Genomic DNA, 18555 nt, shown 5'->3' with positions numbered 1-18555 from the left:
GTTTGGCAAAGTGTGGCTGGAACCAAACAGGCCCTCAGACTCGGCCCGGCGCGCACGACCAATGCTCGACGAAACGCCTCCACGCGAATGCACGACCAGTGCTCAACGATATGCTCCCCGTGCGTGCGGATGGGCGCGACGCGCGCGGCCAGCGGTCGACGGAACGTGTGCAAGAGACCGGCAGTGCCTTTCTCCCAGCTCGCCCGGCAGGCGGCGCCTCTGGACCCGCCGGGATGCCCGGCCGGTGCTCGACGAAATGCCCCCGTCGAGAACGCACGGCCAGTGCTTCGGCGGTACGCTCCTGGTGCGGATGCACGGCCAGTGGTCGACGAAACGAGCGCAAGAAACGATTGTCGCTCGGCAGGCGCCACCATCAGGGCCGCGCTTCCGTTGAGGTTCCCGACATGATTTCAGTTTCAGGTGTGGCCCCCTGTTCTCAAGTTTATCATGCAATTTAGACTTCCTGATCCGATTGGTTGACACACTGTTTTTTCTTAGTGTACCTTTGCAGATCGTGACCTGCATGTGCTGCACTTACTTGCCGCAGCTACTGGATGTTAACGGTTCCCGGAAATTCTTTCGATAGAGGCTAGCCTTAATGAATCATGAGTTTGCTTCATAGGCGACTTGTAGTATAGGCGGTAGAATTATCGATCACTACCAGCTACCAGAGCCTGTTGACGCACTTGTCTGTGCGCAAAGCTGGTTCCGCTCATCATCAGCGAACAATATTAATACAAGCCAGACAATCGAAGATTCAGAAAACCGTGAAGAACTTGAAGAAGGTAATAAAATGTATTTAATAGCTCATTGCCAAGTATAGCATGATTTTATTCCCGTGTATTTCATACTGCCAGAACTTCACGGGACTAGATTGTGAGGATTTTTATTTTGAAGGATACATCATGGAAAGACGTTTCGGTTTCATAGAAGAGAAGGCCTAGAGGCCGAGTTACAACACGGGTGACACATCAGTCTAGACCGCAGGATCCACATTGTCGCAAGGACACCCAAGCCTACTCTCACAGCCGATTGTGAGGAAAAATGATCAAGTTACATCTTCGTACGAAGGGATGGATCCTACCGGCCTGCCAGCAGGTACTTATTCAGCTCTGCATCTCTGCTGATTTATTGTTTGTGTTACATTACCCTTAGATAACCTATGAGATCTGTGTAGATAATGACTCCACAGATCATTTACTTTCTTGATTTCCCCTTAGCTAGATACTTACGGAGTGCAGTAGGGTTGTGCCTTAGGAGTTAGCAGTTAACGTGCCGAAGTCTCTCTTGGCTCCAGTTCTTTGAAAGAATTGCCTGTACCTCTCTACGAAAGTGAGAAAGCTTGTAGCGACTGGTGTGGCGGCTCTGTTTTGGACAGTTTGGAACATTTTCCCATGTTCAAAAGTATATTAACACCTACTAATACAGTTTTTTGTCCAGTTGAACAGATCGACTGACGATCATGAGTGCCAGTGACGGCATGGCTTGGTGTGTCTGACAGAAGAGTGTGCGAGCCGCGAGGTAGCTATTTGACGCGCCAGCAGCATTGCCCATCAGGTGTTCGAGATAATGCGGGCGTCTGCACTGTGTATTTGGCAAGACGGTGATTGTGTGACCTTTCCGTGCTCGCTGAGGCGTGGGGCGCGACAGGCCTTCCGCTTGCCGCGGTATCGGAGACCCCAGCGGCTGTACCAGGTATGTGCCCAGCAGCGGCTTGGACATGAACATTTTTTCGATTACACGCATTGAGAAAGAATCTCCATTAGACCTTTTTTTTTCACTAGTCACGAATTAAGGGAAAACAGAAAAATAAAAGGTCAAGTGGTTGGTGTCAGTTTCAGTTGTAGGATCCAGGGGATAGAAAGGTTGAAGGTAGGCTCGAGGTCGCAAAGTATTCCAAGGCTTCTGCATGTGGTTTAAACCCAAACCCGTATGTGTCCTCTCGCGGTCCGCCACAACAATGGTAGTGCTCGTTTGATTTATAGGGTAGGAAAAATGTAAGATTGTAGTGGTCTGCCCCATTGAATCCTAGGAGAATGAAAACCATGGGAATTGACACAAGTAGTTGTTTGATGGCAGCGTAGGAAAGCCACAGGAAAAAGGTAGAAAATTTCTATGAGATTAACTACATGTTATAGTTGTCATAGACACAAAGGAAAATTTCCAAGAGGTCTAACCTCTCTTGCTAGAAATCCTACGAAATTTTAGTATAGGAAATAAATTTATAGGAATTTTGGAGGGTTCAATCCTTTAAATCAAATGACATCTATAGGAAAAATTTCTATGGGTAAGAATCCTATAAAATTTCTTTGAAAATTCTATGAATCAAACAAGCCCTAGTATGGCAGTACTTGCATTGATTAGCTCGTCCTGCAATCATGCAACTTTGGATTCTTTCTCTCTTTCTTTGGATAGAGAAGGGGGCAAATAGTAGTAGTGCAGATGCAAGTGGAACCTAAGGGCATCTCCACGGCAGCGCGACGCATTTCGGACGTCCGAAATGTCCGTTTGCGTCGGCTCGCGGACGCGTTGTGGCCCAGGGCGACCGTTTGCGTCGGGGGTAGCTCCAGCGGTGCGGACGCATATTTTATCCGGGGACAGCGTCAAGGTCGCTAATGGCGTTTTACGTCCCGTGGAGGACTGCCGCCGGCGATTAACTGTTCCCGCGCGACGACGATCGTTCCCGCGCGCGCCCAATACATTCGCAAGTTTCGCCGGCGTTTCGCGCGCGCGGGAAACGCCCTGCGCGCCAACGCCGTTTCCCGCCCCGCCGTGGCTATAAACGATGGACACCGCCGGGTGCGACGGGCACACCTCACACTACCATCCATCCATGGCGGACCACATGAGTTGGGAGCAAGTTGTTGACATTTGCCGCCAGCTCCACCCGGAGGAGGAGGAGGACGAGGTAGCCGTCGCCGGCGTTGACGCCCGCGCACTGGACTCCGGAGGTCGCGGAGGCGGAAGCGGAGGTCGCGGAGGTGGAGGCGGAGGCGGCAGAGCGCGCGGAAGGGCGCCTCGCGGCGACCAGGGAGGAGATCGCCAACGCCATGGCCGAGCTCGCCGACGCCGTGGCCGAGCTCGCGGAGGCGCGGGCGGCCCTCGCGGCCCCTCCGGCCGACGCCGTCATCCACGATATCGCGGACGATGACCCCCCGTGCCCGGGCGCTTCGAGTGCGCCGGTGACCGCCGGGTTCTCGCTCGCGTCCTTCGAGTCCCCGGCGGGGACGCCCAGCCGCCGCCGGGCTTTGGTGGCGGAGGAGGAAGCCGCCGGCTATGCGACGGCCATGGCTAGGGGGTTAATGTGCTCCGACTCGGACTCGCTCCAGCAGTAGGGGCCGTTCTCCCGTGCGGGTCGAGCAGGAGAACCGGGAGCTGGAGGTCGCCATCGCCGCCAGGGACGAAGCTGTGGCGGCGGCGGCTAGGGACAGGGCCCGCTTCGTCGCCGACGTGGCGGCGATCCAGGCGGCTGTCCAGGCGGAGGAGGACGCGGCGGCGGCGGAGGAGGAGGCCCGGGCGGCGGCGGCAGAGGAGGAGGCCTGGGCGACGGCGGAGGCGGCGGCTAGGAAGGTTTGCCTTTGCGACGGTGACGGCGCTGTGGCAGGACGAGATGTCCGTTCGCCGCCGTGCGCGGCGCGCGGAGTGCAAGAACCGCTCCCACTTCGACGACGGCGCCGGCCCATCCGGCGGCCAGTAGTAGGGCGCGCGACTGCGAGTAACCGAGGCCGGTGTAGGCCGCGCGACGACGAGTAGGTACGGCCGTTGTAGTTTTAGGTTAACTCGACTAACCATCTCTGTAAAGATGGTCCTTTTGGCCAATCAATAGTAATGAAAAAATATTTTGCTTATCTAGTCACTGCCGACCGGGCCCGGATGTACCCAACGCGGACATTTTCCGCGACCGCCGAGCGTCCGCGGAGACGCAAACCTGGCGCATATTTGGGCCAGGTTTGCGTCTCCGCGGACGGGCCGGTCACTTTGCGTCGCTCCGCTGGAGCAGGGCCCAGACGCATTTCCGGTCACCATTTGCGTCGCGCCGCTGGAGATGCCCTAAAACAAGAACAAAGATACTGTAGTATCTAACTTGTGTATTGCAGACTCACAGAGCACTCCAACAACCTCTGTGCAGTACTAAATAATCAGGAGCATGGCATCCGCATCTCTGTTTTCTTAATTTCTACGAGAGAGTTGTTGATTATTTACTAATGCAGTTCTTATAATGGAGTTCATGTTACTAGATGGCAGCGTTTTCTCGCGAAGACTTACCCCTTAAAATCTGCTATAATTATTTTTACGGAGCCATATTAAAATGTTGTTGTTTTTCCAAGAAATGATATTGTTAAAGACACCAGTCATTGTTTCAAGACAAGGCCCCAGGGAAGGGCGAAATGACTAGTTTAAGGGCAAGTCTTCAGGTCCAGGTCAACCAAAGCGACAAAAGACAAGTCTGTACGTTCACATACCTGTTGTGACTTGAATCACTTAATTTGAAAAAAGTGCTGATAAACTTTCACATCAGAGAATTGTTTGTGCATATTTCTAACACTTGGGCTTTAGTAATAAAATGAGAAAGGTATTAGAGTAGGAAGGTGAGTAGAAAGAGGTGCAGAGAGGAAATGCTGGTAGTATACTGCAATGCACACCGATGCAGTATTTAGGTAAACTTTATTCATCATGGATCTTTCTTCCCCTGTTTTGAACACTGTCCGAGATCCTAGTGCAAGTTGTGTGATATTGCGAAATATGTGCAAAATATTATGCTGTCACGTGAACACACAAGCATCTAATGAGCCAGCGCCTGTTTTGCTTGTTCAGTCCACCACATTTACTAGAGGAAATCCGGGAATAGACTGTGCGTAAACTGAAACTGCTGCTGTACTTTTATGCTCGGCAAGAAAATTTATTTTCCTACAAACAAAAAAAAGTTTCGGCCAGTATGAGAGGGTCCATGTTTTTCTTTGCCTCTACGCTTTCTAGAATATAGTACTAGATGAGGTGTGCGCGAAGACCAAAGATCAGCTTGCCCTGCAACAATGCAACTTGGGGTTTCTTTGAGAAGGTGGCGAACAGTGCATATGCAAGTGGCACTTGAAAAATACTGCATCTATAGCTAACATGTGTCTTGGAGGACTCACAGAGCACTCCAACAACCTCTGTGGCAGCACTAAAATAGTCATCAGATGGAACTAAAAACAGCTAGAGGATCAGATCAACAAGCAGGGAATGCGCATCTCTGTTCAATATCTCTGCCAAGGGGGTTGCTTATGAACAACTAACACTGATCTTATTTAACTGAGTTCATGGTAGTACGTGGTATCGAAGACAAGACCCCAGGAAACCAGAGTGTCATGTTTTCGAATCCAATGTGCTCCATTTATTAATACCTAGTGATCCTACTAATACAAGCTCTCTTCTGCATGTGCGCGACCATCACCGCTGACGCTGATGCAGTGACGCTGAAGCTGACGTGGCCTTACCAGTGACGGGATGGTTTGGTGTGCCTGAGCCCTGAGAGCAGCGCGCACGGGGTAACTGTTTGACGAAATGCGTCAGCAGCGTCGTGCGTGTTCATCCAGACATCGCACGACATGCCACTCTTGGTGACCCTGGCGACTGTAGCAGGTATGTGCCCAGCTCAGCTGTTTGGAATTGGGCATGGACATTTAGAGCATCTCCAGCCGCGTCCCCAAAGCGTCCCAAAACGCGCCGGATTGAGCGTTTGGGGGACGTGTTTCGTTCGTGCCGTGTTTGGGGGACATCGCTCCGCAGTCACGTCCCCCAAACAAAATTTTGGAAATTTTAAACTTAACGAGATTCGATTAAGATTCGTTCAAACTTACATAGATTCGAACAAAATTTGACTAAATTTAAACTAAACCTAATCTAGAACCACTTGCGGCGGCCGGAGGCGTCGTAGTACTGCTGAAAGTTGTACATGTCGTCGGTGACGACCTCCTGCTTCACGCGCTCGTGGACGGGCTTGTCCTTCACCAAGCCGCTTGGTCCTGCCTAGCCGTCGTCGGAGAGGTCCACCAGCGGCTTGCCGGAGTCGCGGATGGACATGGCGATCGCCGCGTCCAGGTCGCCCCTCCAGGCGTCCTTGTCGTTCATGGACGCCAAGAACGCCGCCCGCGGACACGGGCGGTCCTCGGGGTCGTCGCCGCCGGCGATGAGCCGCCGCCGCCGCTCGTACTCCGCCGGCCGGCGCCGCTCGCGACGGTTCCTCCGGCTCCTCCTTCACCTCCGGCTTCGGGATGAGGAGGGCGCCGCCGCGTCTCCCTTGCTGCCGCCGGCTGCCGCTGCCGCCACGCCTCGTGTTGACGGGCGTCGCCGGCTCCTCCTTCACCTCCCGTTTGGGGACGGTGTAGGGCGCCGACCGGTACGACGAAGATGTCGTCGATCGCGCCGGTCCTGAGGAAGAAGAGTGCGAGGAGGACGAGTACGTCGTCCTCCTCGGCTGCCATTGAGGAGACGGCGGCGGTGACGACGGCATCTCCAACCTTGGAGCGTCGTTGCAGATGCCGCGGATGACGTTCTCGAGGGTGCGCCCCGGAACGCCCCAGAACAGGGCACGGCCGTCCTTGTTCCAGCTGTTGGGGCCGCCGAAGAGCCCCTCGGTGCTGTGCATCTCGATGTCGTACTTCGCCTTGAAGTACGTCGTCCACCAGGCGTCGTTGTTGTTGTCCGCCCACGTCGGATCCAACCACTCCTCGGCGGTGAGTTGAGCCCGACGGGCTTTGATGGCGTCCCTCCATTGGTCCGTGCGCGGCTTCGGCGGCGGCGGGACGTCAATGCCGTTCACGGCTGAAAGATCGAGATGTCGCCTAGAGGGGGGGGGGGTGAATAGGCAATTACAAACTCTTGCGGATTTGTCTTGTAAGAATGCGGAATTAAACTAATGTTTAGTTTACAAGCACAAACCCTAAATATGCTAAGCTGAACTAAGTGTGACAATGGCAACTAGAGCTAAGCAAGATAGGCACAAGATATATGTAGCACAAGTGATAGCAAGATATATGTACTTCAAGCACGATGGCTATCACAAGGAAAGAGAGCTCGGGTATAGAAATAACCGAGGCACGCGGAGACGAGGATGTATTCCCGTGTTCCCTTGCTTTGCAACAAGGTACGTCACGTTTGGAGGAGTGGAGGTCCCACGAAGGATTCCCCGCGCCACGAAGGCTCACCCTATTCTCCGAACCACACCCACGAAGGATAATGGCCCTTTCCTTATGGTTAGCTTTTCCTCCGCTCCGGAGATGGCAAGCTCCACAACCACTTCACAAGCTCCACGAAGGAGAAGCCCGGGCCTCTTCACAATCTTCTTGAAGAGATCACGGAAGCACCAACCGCCAAGCCAACTAGGAGGTTTCCCTCCAAGAGTAACAAGCTCACGGTCTCTCACTCGAACTAATCGTGGTGGAGAGCTCAACACTATGCAATGATGCAAAGCAAGAACACCGGAGGTGTTCAAGTCCTTCACACTCAAATCCCACCAAAGCAACGAATGCTAGGATGAGATTGGAGAGGAAGAACAAGGGGGAAAGTCAACTAAAGACTCCAAGATCTAGATCCCAAGAGATTCCCTCACTTAGAGAAGAATTGGTTTGGTGGAAGTGTAGATCTAGATCTCCTCTCTCAAATCCTCAAATATGAGCAAGAATCATGGGGGGGAACAAGAGAGAGAGCAAGTTCTTCAAATGGTAGCAATGGAGGAGAGAGAATGGGAAGAACTACTTTGGCTCAAGGTGGAAGAAGCCTATTTATAGCAAAGGGAGAAATAGAGCCGTTGGGGAAAAAGACAGGAAAAACGACGATAAAAAACGCTCTAAAAAGATGCCCGGCCGGCGGCCCAGCCGGCCGACCGGCCCGAGCGCCGAGGAGGCCGGGCCGCCGGCCCGGTCCGGCCGGCCCAGCAGCCTGGCGGCGGCAGCGACCGCGCTGGGCGGCGAACAGGCCAAGGCGCGCGGGGGCGTGCGGGTGGGCCGCGTGGGCGCTGTGGCCCGGTCCGGCCGGAGGCCCGGTCCGGCCGGGGTGGCGGCCGGGCGGGCCGGTTGGTAACCGGCCGGCCGGGCCGGATGGGGTGGCCGAGCCCACCGGTTGCCACCCGGATGGCACCGGCTCCCGGGCCGGTTTTCGACCGGGTGGGCCGGCGCCGGCCCGGCGTCCGGACCGGCTGGATCCTTTCCCTTTTTTCTTTCTTTTTCTTTTTATCCTTTTCTCTTTTTCCCTTTTCTTTAATAACAAATGCTCCCGAACTCCGAATCGCATGAAACCAATTTTGTTTGGAAGATAACAACAAATGCTATCTTATGGAAAGTGAAAACCCAAGAATCTGTAGGAGGGGATTTTATCATGAATATAAAAGGTAGAACCTTATATCATGAATAACCGGTAAAATCACCCAACCTCGAAAACGCAATAGAAGATGCATGTGAACTCCGTTTTCGATGAACTTGGGCTTGTTGTAAAGCTAGCAACAAGCTCAAGAACCTCACACCGAGAAATACCAAGAAGCAATAAGAATATGCAACGCATGCAAGGATTGAGCTCCCTAAGACGATGTGATCAAGTTAACCAACCGAAAGCCCCTCTTGATAGTGCGGCTATCTATCCTATAATCCGGTCTCCCATCAACCACCTCGAGACCGGTAAAAGGAAAACCTATCAAGGTCATACCTTTGCCTTGCGCATCCCATCACTTGATCATTGTCGCTTCGTGTATACTCACAAATGCTCCCCCATACACTATGATGGGAAAGGTTCATTGATGCACATCTTCACATGTCCATATCACCAAGTGGACGGCAAGCTTCAAGCATGTGATCCACACAAGATGCTCATCTTGAACTTGCCCAACTCAACCTTGTATCTTCTCATACTCACTTAAGATAGATCATGGATAATATTGAGTTCCACATAAGAACTCCATCTTCATTTCTTCTTCTTGATCATATCACATATATATCTTCATACCGATGATCTTGATGCCAATACACAAGGTATATCTTTATCTTCATGGCATCCATACTTGAATCCAACACATGGAGAGCAAGTAGTACCTATGGAATATTCCTTCATATAAACTCAATGAAAACATTAGTCCATAGGGGTTGTCATTAATTACCGAAACCACACATAGGGGCAATGTACCCTTACAATCTCCCCCATTTTGGTAATTGATGACAACCACAATAAGAGGGTTTATATAATGAATATTAGTGACAAGTACGCAACTTATCCGAGAATAAGTTGTATACAAGAGGTTGTATTTGATATGGTCAAGTAACACAAAGCTACTAGTCCATATCAAAACCGGCTCTACTCACACAACTACAACAAATGCAATGAATGTGAGTAGAACCAATATATATAGAGAAAACTCCCCCACAATGTATGCACGTGTGATGAACATGAATTCATTGCATACATTGTCAAGATTAACCTTTGGGATAGTTTTCACTATATATATACAACCATGCAAGACATATAAATATGGAATGCATGAGAGGAAAAACACTTAAGCACAAACCAAGCTTAAGTATAAAACCATTCCCTTAAACCCTCTAAACTTCTCCCCCATTGGCATCGATTGTCAAAATGGGTGAAAAATTTAGAAGGCCAATATAATGTGAGTTCCTCCCCAAAGTGTGCACTTCTCATAATTTGAGTGGAATCAAGTGCACATATCCAATGATGAATACTTGAAGGAAATCAAACTATATTGAGGATCAAAGATTGCATAAAGATAACATGGTGAAGTGAGCTTCAATAAATAAAGCAAGCAATCAAAGATCCAATTGGACAAACAAAGATATCATGATAAGAGAGATATAGTGCTTCTAGAAATAAGAAAGCTCCCCAAGGTTCGTGCACAATTTATAATGTTTGCATTTGAATACAATATGCACAAACATGGAATCCTCACTCCCTATATATCATTTAGAACACAACTAAGATAAAGAGAGTATGCTTATCAAGAACAACTTTAGTCCAACAATTACGAGATATGAGTGCATGAAGAAAAATAAATAAACCAAGCACTCATAAATTTTCTTTACCAACCCACTAAAAACAAAAGGGGTAAAAGATGGTCGGCAAAGAGCAAGGATATCAAGATGATGGATTAACGCTCTTATGTATATGAGTTTCTAAAGTGGACAAAGTAATCCATAAAGAAACATGCACACACAAGAGGTTAACAAAATAGATAAGACAAGATATCCAAGATGAAGTCATAAAATATACCAAGGGATGTTTGCTTAATAAAGCATATATATAGCCTATGGCTCCAATTTTCACTTATGGTATATGAATGAGCTTCAACCAAGTAAAATCTCAAAAACATCACAACCAACAATAAGGGAAGTAAAGCTAGTTGGAATGTTTTGAGAGAGGCAACAAGTATCACAAATGCGGATTTATTTCACAATTTCATCAATATTGCACATAAGAGTTCTTTGAGGAATTGATATGCAATAAATTGCTAGAGGGCATATTTGGGATAAGTGAATCATAAACATGATATATATATATACCCCATCATATGCATCTTCTCAAATTACTCAAGTGTACAATAAGAAGTTTTCTTTAAAAGGATTTTTCAAGAACCTCAATATTTTCTAAATAAAGAATTTCATGCCAAGATGCAACCTACAAGAGGTTGGATGCTATATGAGTATGCATGAATAAGATACTTGTTACCGAGATAGCAATGGCATGATGTAGTAGATAAGAGTTCATCGATCATCCTAGTCTTGACTCCAATTCTCATATGGTGATAACACCTTCCTTATAGATGAGACAAGCCTCCATTGCATCTCCAATGTACCTAAAACATCATTCAAGTACATCTTGGCCCCCAAACTCATTGGGTCCAACATGGTTAGACAAACCACAATATATAGGACACACTCCATATAAATATGTGCATATTTAGATGAAATTTGAATTTCATGCACATCTTAGCCATTTAGGATTTGATGGAGTATACCCTATATAATGGATCAAACAAAGCAAGCATGCTACAAATATAAACAAATTACATATAAGCACACATAAAGACTTTTAAAGATCCAAGAAAGATATACTTTGGACAAAACACCAAAAGAATCGAATAAGGCATAAAGATGTCACCAAACAAATTTGTTGTCCAAAATATATCAAAGACGCAAATCACAAAAGATTTGTTCAACAAAGTTCAACAAATGAACTAAGAAGAAACCATTGAGCATAAAGGATGAAATAAAGCAAACATGCTCAAGGATTTATCTCATTCAAGCAAATAAATCATGTAAGAAAGAATGAGATAGCAAACTCCCCCAAAGAGCAAGGTTCAAACAAAATAAACCAAACCCTATACACTTTTCACAATGGCACAATGTACCGTAAGGAAAAGATTTGTCTTCCAAAACAAACACTTGATATGAATCAAGAGAATTTATCAAAAGATTTTTCAAAGGGACAAGGAAGACACATGGGAGCAACAAAGATTTGTTGGAAATAAAATAAGGCAATAATAAACAATCCAAGGTGAAGATGATCCAAAAATTCAACCACATACAAGGTTATCAATTGTCAAAGACAATGAGTATATTGGAAATAATTTCCGGTGGAGTATTCACAATGTTAGTAAGGATCAACTTCACAATAAAAGGCATAGGATAAGTATATAGAATTGAGCACTATGCACGGATGAAGATTCTTGATAGCTTCAACTAGTCACACAATCACGCACGGCAATGATTAGAATAACTTGAAGCAAACGGTGTCCCAAATAAGATATAGAGATATGTATTTGAGGAAAAACCGCACCAAGAATTTCATATTCAAACAAAAGCCCACAAGATGAGTAATAAAATATTTTTATTAGGAATGGAGCTTGTTTGAGCAAACATGCCACCTAGGAACAAGATAATTAAGAGCATCAACTCTAAGTGGCATAACCTCATATGTTCACATTTTCTAGGCTTGTGATATGTACAAAACATATTACTCCCCCATAATGTGATAAAACATTTCTTCTAAATAAGAGGCAACTAAAATTCAACTAGAGATGATTAATGGATATTTAGAATTTGAATTTCTCATGAGTATGGCACACCACATAGTGACTAGATAATCTTGCAATATCAATACTAAGTGGTGGTACCCATGTACACACATTTTAAAGAAAGAGAGATGCACAAAGCATATCACTCCCCCAAAATGGGATGTTCCATTAATCACTTCAAAGAGAGCCAAATAAGATATCATCAAGATGCATTAGGCTCAAAACAATACACAAGTATATGGTGAGTCAAACAAACATACTTGAACACACAAGATAAGCAAGTAAGACACAACACATACATACGCATATTTGGTACAAAACCAAACATGCAAAGGGGCAAGTAACTTACAATAAGCATGAAGAGTTGAAGTATAAGTTACCGCAAGGAGGAACATTGGATTATGAGATATAGATGATAATCCATACGACTTGGCTTGGTCAAAATATAATATATGAAGATCCCTTAATTCTTCATGAAGTAGCCAAGTCTCCAATGACCTCCACATGCACCTATTGATCAAGTTTGAGATTGTTGGTCCCCAACAAAGTTGGGTCCTAAGAGATTAGTCACAATAGGCTTGGCAACCCAAATGGTTCTTTTCTTGAAACCACTTTGAGTTCCAACAAACTTGGCAAACACATTGCCATCCTTATCCTTCCCTAGAGAATAATCATTATCAACAATTATAGGGTTAGATAAGGTACCACCTAAGCAAGAAGAAGCAAAGTGCCCCTTCTCACGACATAAGTAGCAAGTGTTCCCCTTTCTCTTCTTTATTGATTTCTTCTCTTGGGGAACAATATCTTGATTCTTCTTGGGAAGTGCCCTATCTTCAACTTGAGGTCGAGCATGAGCTTGACCTTGACCTTGTGGCCGTTTCCCTTGTTGTTTCTCACTCAAGTGCTTCTTCTTCTTCAATGGGCATGATCTAACATGATGCCCTTCAACCTTGCACTTGAAGCAAACCAACTTGGCCGGATCCTTGACTTTGTCTTGGCCCTTCTTCTTGTTGTTCTTGCTCTTGGACTTGTTCTTGTTATTGGAGTTGAATCCAAGTCCACTCTTGTCATTGGGGGATTGTTGCACACTTAGCATCTTGTCAAGTGTGGATTTCCCTTCATGACGCTTTTCCAAGTCTTTCTTCAAAGAAAGGACTTGGGCCTCGAGCTCTTTTATTTCCTCTACATGGTTAGTAGAAATACAAGTACTAGAGGAAGTAGAAGCTTCATTGTTAGAGCAACAAGGCAAGGCAAGTAATCCAACACAAGGTGTATCACTAGTTTGACTAGATGGATTACAAGGACTAGCACATGGCAATATAGCATTTGTAGTAGAGATTGTGCTAATGTCCACATGAGGCTCACAAGATGTTACCTTAGTGATGCTAGCCTCATGAGCTAACTTTAGCCCATCATAGGAAATTAGAAGGTCATCATGAGAGCCCGAGAGCTTTTTATGACTTTCTTCCAATTCCCTATAATTGCTAGTTAGAAACTCAAGTTGAGCCCTCAACTCAACATTCTCCTTTAAGATAGATGCTTCACAAGAATTAGAGTTAGTAGCACAAGCATCAACAATAGTTTTCTCATTTTCATGCATATAGGATTCAATTTTTTGTGTAAGCATGAAATTAGCATGCTTCTCATCTTTTAGCTCATGCTTGAGGAGAGTGAATCTCATTTCCTCATTTTCAACATGGGACTCCAACTTCACTATGGTTTCCTTATATTTATTCAAGATATCCATAGAGTGTTCGAGATTAGCACGAGCTTTTTTATTACCATGAAGAGAAGCATATATCGTTGCCATATTATGCACCAAGGTATTATATTCTTCATCATTATCATCATCATCACTCTCATCATTAGAGGAAGTGTTAGAAGTCAAAGTAGGAGATACCTTTGATCCATTTGCCATAAGGCACATGTGCATACCGGAGAATGAAGATGAAGATATTCTTGAATCCTCATTTGAAAACATGTCTTGATCCATAGAGTGTTCGGTTTCCTCTACATTGTTAGTCAACAAACAACTAGAGGAAATATAAGCATTTTGATTATGGGGGCAAGACAAGGTAAGCATATCTTCATGAGATCTATGTAAGCAATTTACACATGATATGCAAGGACTATCAACACAAGCATGTAGGTCATTTTCGATGCTAGATGTGTTTAAGTCCAAAGAGGAACCATTGCAATGAGATAGAGATGAAGAGTCATCACTAATGAGCACAATATCAACATTGCAATTTCCCTCACCACTCACCATATCATTACCTTGTGTCTTGCAACACGTTGGTGAAGTGGAAGAAGATGATATATCATCACGGCCGGAGGTGGAAGCAACTTGGAGCTCTTCATGATGTGAAGGGGAAGAGAGCTCCTCGGAGACACCACCGACCAAATGAGAAATGGATCCACCAAACATTTCTTTAAGCTTGATCCACATCTCATGAGACGACTTTCGCTTTATATATATCAAGAACCTACGAAAATCGGGTCTCAAGGAGAATAAAAGCTCATTAGATACTTGAGCTTCAAGATGTAAGTTTTTCTCATCCTCTAAAGATAGATTTTGAGGATCCATCGGAGGAGAAAAGCCTACATCTAGAAATTGCTCAATGTTTGGACACAAGGTCCGAAGTTTGCAAAGCAAGCAATTTCGCCACAAATGATAATTTGTGCCAACAAAGATAATTGTGTCATTGTGCACTAATTACTAGCCGACATCTTTACTCTCAAGGCGGTGAAGCCTTAAACAAGGAGAGACCTTGCTCGATACCAATTGAAAGATCGAGATGTCGCCTAGAGGGGGGGTGAATAGGCAATTACAAACTCTTGCGGATTTGTCTTGTAAGAATGCGGAATTAAACTAATGTTTAGTTTACAAGCACAAACCCTAAATATGCTAAGCTCAACTAAGTGTGACAATGGCAACTAGAGCTAAGCAAGATAGGCACAAGATATATGTAGCACAAGTGATAGCAAGATATATGTACTTCAAGCACGATGGCTATCACAAGGAAAGAGAGCTCGGGTATAGAAATAACCGAGGCACGCGGAGACGAGGATGTATTCCCGTGTTCCCTTGCTTTGCAACAAGGTACGTCACGTTTGGAGGAGTGGAGGTCCCACGAAGGATTCCCCGCGCCACGAAGGCTCACCCTATTCTCCGAACCACACCCACGAAGGATAATGGCCCTTTCCTTATGGTTAGCTTTTCCTCCGCTCCGGAGATGGCAAGCTCCACAACCACTTCACAAGCTCCACGAAGGAGAAGCCCGGGCCTCTTCACAATCTTCTTGAAGAGATCACCGGAAGCACCAACCGCCAAGCCAACTAGGAGGTTTCCCTCCAAGAGTAACAAGCTCACGGTCTCTCACTCGAACTAATCGTGGTGGAGAGCTCAACACTATGCAATGATGCAAAGCAAGAACACCGGAGGTGTTCAAGTCCTTCACACTCAAATCCCACCAAAGCAACGAATGCTAGGATGAGATTGGAGAGGAAGAACAAGGGGGAAAGTCAACTAAAGACTCCAAGATCTAGATCCCAAGAGATTCCCTCACTTAGAGAAGAATTGGTTTGGTGGAAGTGTAGATCTAGATCTCCTCTCTCAAATCCTCAAATATGAGCAAGAATCATGGGGGGGAACAAGAGAGAGAGCAAGTTCTTCAAATGGTAGCAATGGAGGAGAGAGAATGGGAAGAACTACTTTGGCTCAAGGTGGAAGAAGCCTATTTATAGCAAAGGGAGAAATAGAGCTGTTGGGGAAAAAGACAGGAAAAAACAGCATAAAAAAACGCTCTAAAAAGATGCCCAGCCGGCGGCCCAGCCGGCCGACCGGCCCAGGCGCTGAGGAGGCCGGCCGGCCGGCCCGGTCCGGCCGGCCCAGCGAGCCGGCGCGGCGGCGCACCGCGCCGGGCGGCGAACAGGGCCAAGGCGCGCGGGGCGTGCGGGTGGGCCGCGCGGGCGTTGTGGCCCGGCCCGGCCGGAGGCCGGTCCGTCCGGGGCTGGCAGCCGGGCGGGCCGGTTGGTAACCGGCCGCTCGGGCCGGATGGGGTGGCCGGGCCCACCGGTTGCCACCCGGATGGCACCGGCTCCCGGGCCGGTCTTCGACCGGGTGGGCCGGCGCCGGCCCGGCCGGCCGGCCGGCCGGATCCTTTCCCTTTTTTTCTTTTCTTTTCTTTTTATCCTTTTCTCTTTTTCCCTTTTCTTTAATAACAAATGCTCCCGAACTCCGAATCGCATGAAACCAATTTTGTTTGGAAGATAACAACAAATGCTATCTTATAGAAAGTGAAAACCCAAGAATCTGTAGGAGGGGATTTTATCATGAATATAAAAGGTAGAACCTTATATCATGAATAACCGGTAAAATCACCCAACCTCGAAAACGCAATAGAAGATGCATGTGAACTCCGTTTTCGATGAACTTGGGCTTGTTGTAAAGCTAGCAACAAGCTCAAGAACCTCACACCGAGAAATACCAAGAAGCAATAAGAATATGCAACGCATGCAAGGATTGAGCTCCCTAAGACGATGTGATCAAGTTAACCAACCGAAAGCCCCTCTTGATAGTGCGGCTATCTATCCTATAATCCGGTCTCCCATCAACCACCTCGAGACCGGTAAAAGGAAAACCTATCAAGGTCATACCTTTGCCTTGCGCATCCCATCACTTGATCATTGTCGCTTCGTGTATACTCACAAATGCTCCCCCATACACTATGATGGGAAAGGTTCATTGATGCACATCTTCACATGTCCACTATCACCAAATGGACGGCAAGCTTCAAGCATGTGATCCACACAAGATGCTCATCTTGAACTTGCCCAACTCAACCTTGTATCTTCTCATACTCACTTAAGATAGATCATGGATAATATTGAGTTCCACATAAGAACTCCATCTTCATTTCTTCTTCTTGATCATATCACATATATATCTTCATACCGATGATCTTGATGCCAATACACAAGGTATATCTTTATCTTCATGGCATCCATACTTGAATCCAACACATGGAGAGCAAGTAGTACCTATGGAATATTCCTTCATATAAACTCAATGAAAACATTAGTCCATAGGGGTTGTCATTAATTACCAAAACCACACATAGGGGCAATGTACCCTTACAATCTCCCCCATTTTGGTAATTGATGACAACCACAATAAGAGGGTTTATATAATGAATATTAGTGACAAGTACGCAACTTATCCGAGAATAAGTTGTATACAAGAGGTTGTATTTGATATGGTCAAGTAACACAAAGCTACTAGTCCATATCAAAACCGGCTCTACTCACACAACTACAACAAATGCAATGAATGTGAGTAGAACCAATATATATAGAGAAAACTCCCCCACAATGTATGCACGTGTGATGAACATGAATTCATTGCATACATTGTCAAGATTAACCTTTGGGATAGTTTTCACTATATATATACAACCATGCAAGACATATAAATATGGAATGCATGAGAGGAAAAACACTTAAGCACAAACCAAGCTTAAGTATAAAACCATTCCCTTAAACCCTCTAAACTTCTCCCCCATTGGCATCGATTGTCAAAATGGGTGAAAAATTTAGAAGGCCAATATAATGTGAGTTCCTCCCCAAAGTGTGCACTTCTCATAATTTGAGTGGAATCAAGTGCACATATCCAATGATGAATACTTGAAGGAAATCAAACTATATTGAGGATCAAAGATTGCATAAAGATAACATGGTGAAGTGAGCTTCAATAAATAAAGCAAGCAATCAAAGATCCAATTGGACAAACAAAGATATCATGATAAGAGAGATATAGTGCTTCTAGAAATAAGAAAGCTCCCCAAGGTTCGTGCACAATTTATAATGTTTGCATTTGAATACAATATGCACAAACATGGAATCCTCACTCCCTATATATCATTTAGAACACAACTAAGATAAAGAGAGTATGCTTATCAAGAACAACTTTAGTCCAACAATTACGAGATATGAGTGCATGAAGAAAAATAAATAAACCAAGCACTCATAAATTTTCTTTACCAACCCACTAAAAACAAAAGGGGTAAAAGATGGTCGGCAAAGAGCAAGGATATCAAGATGATGGATTAACGCTCTTATGTATATGAGTTTCTAAAGTGGACAAAGTAATCCATAAAGAAACATGCACACACAAGAGGTTAACAAAAATAGATAAGACAAGATATCCAAGATGAAGTCATAAAATATACCAAGGGATGTTTGCTTAATAAAGCATATATATAGCCTATGGCTCCAATTTTCACTTATGGTATATGAATGAGCTTCAACCAAGTAAAATCTCAAAAACATCACAACCAACAATAAGGGAAGTAAAGCTAGTTGGAATGTTTTGAGAGAGGCAACAAGTATCACAAATGCGGATTTATTTCGCAATTTCATCAATATTGCACATAAGAGTTCTTTGAGGAATTGATATGCAATAAATTGCTAGAGGGCATATTTGGGATAAGTGAATCATAAAC

The sequence above is a fragment of the Lolium rigidum genome, chromosome 1 (genome assembly GCF_022539505.1).
Source record: "Lolium rigidum isolate FL_2022 chromosome 1, APGP_CSIRO_Lrig_0.1, whole genome shotgun sequence".
NCBI classification, from domain to species: domain Eukaryota; kingdom Viridiplantae; phylum Streptophyta; class Magnoliopsida; order Poales; family Poaceae; genus Lolium; species Lolium rigidum.
This window is presented reverse-complemented; position numbering follows the sequence as displayed.